Genomic DNA, 5,000 nt, shown 5'->3' with positions numbered 1-5,000 from the left:
CAATAAGGAGGTGAGAGACGCTCCAGTTACGAAACTATACGAAGAGTGTGGCACTCTCTCTCGATCATCGGGATGAAGAGATATACTTTTACACGAATAATTCGAGGCGCCTGCGTGAGGTCGTACACAGAAAGACCCGCCGTCTCCGAATAATATTATAACAAACGAAAAACTTAAAAATATTCTCGAGGCGCCTGCGTGAGGTCGTAAACAGAAAGACCCGCCGTCTCCGAATAATATAACACACGGAAAACTTAAAAAGATTCTCGAGGCGCTTGCGTGAGGTCGTACACAGAAAGACCCGCCGTCTCCGAATCCTATAACACGAAACCGCTACTATTAATAATAATAATAATAATAACGATATGTGAGGGAACTTGAGCTGAACACATATCGAAAAAACTAAAAGTTACAGTGGAAACCACGTGTAATGAGAAATGCGATCGAGGCGCCTGCGTGAGGTCGTACACAGAAAGACCCGCCGTCACGATCTCGTATTTCGTATTTGCATCGTGGAAATCCAACGAACGAACAATATAATATATAAACTAAAATCTCTAAAGTGCCTCGTGTCGGAGAGATCACTGCTCACACCTCTTCTATATTTCGTAGTTGCGTTGCGTAGGCCTCACCTCCTAGCAACGGGACATAAGGAAGACTGCTCTTTGGGATCGAACGAAGCGTCTATAACGAGTCGTCGACGAGAGCGAAAGAACGCGAATAGCGAGCCGCAGAAAAATAGGATACCGAATTATATATCTTCGAAGGTTCTCTTCGAAGATCCATGGATACCTATATCTGCGCGTCTCCAGCTATCTCGCGCGTCTCTCCAAACTCTCGTCGTTCCTCGAAACGTGCTTCCTACCCAAAGGGCGTTCGTTCTTCCTATGTCGTTTCGTTGTCGTTCGTTTCAACGGCGAACGATATACGATGTTCGACAAAACGAAACCACGTTGTACGTTCGTACTCGTGGATCGGGTAACCTAGAACGAAAACGCATTGCGTGGATGTTGGCCCGAAAAGATATATACCAGTGCGAGTGATGGTAAAGAGTATAACGATTCTTAACTAGACGAAGTTGGTTCGGAGGGGACCGCCGGCCGTCTCTCTATCCTCGTTGTCGTGAGTCATATGCCTCGTTCCGTCGCTAGAGTTTTTCAAACTCTGCTTCTGGCTATCGGGAAGAAACGACCGCGCGAGGAAGACGACGACGACGACCGTGCGCGTCCCATCGAATTTTTTTTTATTTTTACCTGATCGACGGAAGTTTCGTCCGGTTCGTCTCTTTTACCATCGTCTCGTCGACCCGTTCAGAGGGGACCGCCTGTCCATATCCTCGTTGTCGTGAGTCATATGCCTCGTTCCGTCGCTAGAGTTTTTCAAACTCTGCTTCTGGATATCGGGAAGAAACGACCGCGCGAGGCCGATGGCTGCGAGTCCCATCGAATTTTTTTTAAACGCACGCACACACATACACCTGAACGGAGATGCGTTCCTTTTCGTCGCGATTTTTCGTGCTTTAGTCGTCGTTGTCGCCATCCGTTCGGAGGGGACCGCCGGCCGTCTCTCTATCCTCGTTGTCGCGAGTCTAATGCCTCGTTCCGTCGCTAGAGTTTTTCAAACTCTGCTTCTGGCTATCGGGAAGAATAGACCGCGCGCGAGGAAGAGGAAGGACGACCGTGCGCGTCCCATCGATTTTTTTTATTTTTACCTGAACCACCGAAGTCGATTCAGAGGGGACCGCCGGCCGTGTCTGTATCCTCGTTGTCGTGAGTCATATGCCTCGTTCCGTCGCTAGAGTTTTTCAAACTCTGCTTCTGGCTATCGGGAAGAAACGACCGCGCGAGGAAGACTACGACCGTGCGCGTCCCATCGATTTTTTTTTACCCGAACGATGGAGATGCATATCGGCTGTTTGCTTCGAATAACTGGACGAGAGGAACGAACATATATATATATCATGGGCTAGCCACCGTGCGCTTTCTTCGCGAGATCGTGTGCTGTACAGAGGATTCAGAATCGGGTGTTATATCCCCGTCGTTTCCTGACGAACGGAGCTTCGATCTCGTTGGTTGTTATATATTATAATGCACTTTACGCCCGGTCGGCGGGCTGCGTGTGTCGTCGCGCAGTCCGTCCGATTTCGTTTTCGAACGTATTTTCGTGTCGTCAATCATATGGCGACTTCCGCGCGTTCGATTCCCGTTGGTCGGACGTTTGTCGGATATCGGCTTCTTTCGAACCGAGAATAAGAGTACAAAAACCTGAGTACACAAACAAAAATCCATGCATAAACGATTACCCTGAACGGTGGATCACTTGGCTCGTGGGTCGATGAAGAACGCAGCTAATTGCGCGTCAACGTGTGAACTGCAGGACACATGAACATCGACATTTCGAACGCACATTGCGGTCCACGGATACAATTCCTGGACCACGCCTGGCTGAGGGTTGCTCACGTAAACCTAAGACTGCTTGCGTTGCGTATCGTTGCTCTCGGTCCGTATCTCTCTGTTCTTTCTTGCCTCGTCGACAGCCCGCCGTCGTTCGTTTTATCTTTAAACGAACGTTTCTGAGTCGGAGGACGAGCGCCAAGCAAAAGAATACGAATTAAAGAGCGGTCGAGGGCTCGTACGCGACGTACGAGCGATTGTTGGACGTTCGTCGGCGTTCGTCGCTGGATCGTGTGGAGACCGGCGTACGCATGCTCTCGATACAAATATATATGAAAAATCTATCGCGTTCACGGGAGACTCGCAAAACTACCTCCGTCTCTTCTCTGTCCCTTCTTGGCTTGACAACCCGCCGTCGTTCGTGTTTTACGAACGTTTCTGAGTCGGACGAAGCGCAAGAAGAAGGATACGAATTAAAAGAGCGCGGAGAGAACCGTCGTCGTCGACGCGGTTATCGAGATACACAGAGCGAGTTGAGTTTTCTTCGTGGCCGATTTTTTTTTTCTTTTTGTATCAGCCTCTGCTACGTTTTGTTAGTCTTCGATAAGCACGAATGACCGCGCCCCCGACGTCGTCTTAAATGAATTTTTGGCGAGACTGAGAGAAAGCAAAAATATTTTTGAACAAAGTCAGTCGAGAGAGGAGAGAAAAGAGAACCAAGATATTAAAACCTAAACCTAAACTTGGTGGCGTAACGAAAAACTGTGTGCCTTAAAGAAACACAACCGTCTTTTCATCAAGATGTTTTTACTCGTACAGCCCCAGGGATCGAATACCCACTCCGTCTGTTCGTGCGGCAGAGATGTATTCTGCAGGCGCGAGACGACTGACGAGAAGACAACGAGGACCGTCGCATCGATGGGTCGTCGTTGCGTTTTTCATCCTCTGTGCTTTTTTCTGTTCTTCGCGAACCCAGAGAAAGCCGTAGATCCGGGAACGGACACACGAGATTTCTTCGAACGCTGATGACTTAGGGAGATGATCCCCAGCGTTGCGCGGAGATCGGAGAGTACGCGTACATGTATCGGGACGAATTTTTCCCCGTCGGTCGCGTATCTCTCTGCCCGCGCGCCTGGCCCAAAGCCACGTTCGTCGGAAATCAACGAAAAGTGTGTTACGATCTAGCGTGCGTCTACGATCGGCTATATTTAAGGGTGACGAAGAAGAGAAAAGCTCACGGTGTTGCGCAACGTTTCTGTACCCGATTTTAAGATGTGCATGTGAGTCCGTTACAAAGTTGTTCGGATCGTCGAAAATAGTCGTTTTCGTCGTCGTGCGAAAGAGAATAATCTCTGACATTGGCACGGAGAGATCGCGCAGAGGAAGAGAACGATCCTCTTTGGCGAGGCTCGAGAAAGACTAACGAAACTTGATTAGAGACGAGGTATACACGCGCCGTACGTACGACGTACGCGCGTGTGATTTTTTTTTGCTTTAAGGCGATTCGGCGCTCCGAGTATTAGAGAAAAAGAGATCGTTGGTCATCCCATGTCTCTTCGTCGTCTATCGCTGGACCGCGCATCCTAACGTATCGCCGGTCGTCCAGTCCCCGAGTAATAAATTCACCCCGTTGTGTACGTCTCGCGCTCGCTTTTCCACTTGCGTGAGTTCCCGTGCGTTTTCGTCGTTGGTACAGAGCAAAGAAACCGATATGTTATATACATGTCGCGTGTTCGATCTCTGTGCCAGCAATAACAGGCGAAAACAAGGAACCGCTGGAATCGTCGAGAAGAGAGAAACGGCTACGGGAGATATATTATACATAACACGTGTATATATATATATATATATTATACAAAGAGGACGGGCGTTAAAAACCGGAGATCGTTACGGGTGTCTTGCGTGAGTCTTAGCTCGAACATGATACGACGAACGAAGTTTAAAAGGCACTTTGGCGAGATGCATAAAACGTTTCTCGATCGAGATAGAATATAAGGTTCTCGATTCTATTCGAATTAATTTTTTTTTTTTATTTTTTTTTCTCTTTGAGGCGATTCTCGGAGAGAGAAATAAAAATAAAGACCCTCTGTCGCATTGTTATCAAACCGTCTTGCTTTTCTCGAATCGCGCCCACATGGCACGAAATTTTTTTTTCTTTGAAAAAAAAAAATTGTCACCGTGTCGTGACGTTGAAGCGACCTCAGAGTAGGCGAGATCACCCGCTGAATTTAAGCATATTACTAAGCGGAGGAAAAGAAACTAACAAGGATTTCCTTAGTAGCGGCGAGCGAACAGGAATTAGCCCAGCACTGAATCCCGCGGTTCCGCCGTTGGGAAATGTAGTGTTCGGGAGGATCCGTTTATCCCGTGACGTCGAACCGCGTCCAAGTCCATCTTGAATGGGGCCATGTACCCACAGAGGGTGCCAGGCCCGTAGTGACCGGAACGCGTTTCGGGAGGATCTCTCCTTAGAGTCGGGTTGCTTGAGAGTGCAGCCCTAAGTTGGTGGTAAACTCCATCTAAGGCTAAATACAACCACGAGACCGATAGCGAACAAGTACCGTGAGGGAAAGTTGAAAAGAACTTTGAAGAGAGAGTTCAAGAGTA

General features: G+C 48.4%; 1 non-coding gene and 1 pseudogene across 1 annotated transcript; both read left to right on the top strand.

Moving 5' to 3' along the window:
- The first annotated feature begins 2,299 nt into the window (after positions 1 to 2,299).
- Positions 2,300 to 2,454, top strand: LOC139997180 (5.8S ribosomal RNA). Its single transcript, XR_011802617.1, has one exon. It is a non-coding gene; the product is annotated as a 5.8S ribosomal RNA (ribosomal RNA).
- A 2,134-nt stretch (positions 2,455 to 4,588) lies between these two features.
- The window catches only part of LOC139997174 (large subunit ribosomal RNA), a 4,748-nt pseudogene continuing 4,336 nt past the window's right edge, over positions 4,589 to 5,000 (top strand).

The sequence above is a fragment of the Bombus fervidus genome, unplaced genomic scaffold, assembly GCF_041682495.2.
Source record: "Bombus fervidus isolate BK054 unplaced genomic scaffold, iyBomFerv1 scaffold0034, whole genome shotgun sequence".
NCBI lineage: Eukaryota > Metazoa > Arthropoda > Insecta > Hymenoptera > Apidae > Bombus > Bombus fervidus.
This window is presented reverse-complemented; position numbering and strand designations above follow the sequence as displayed.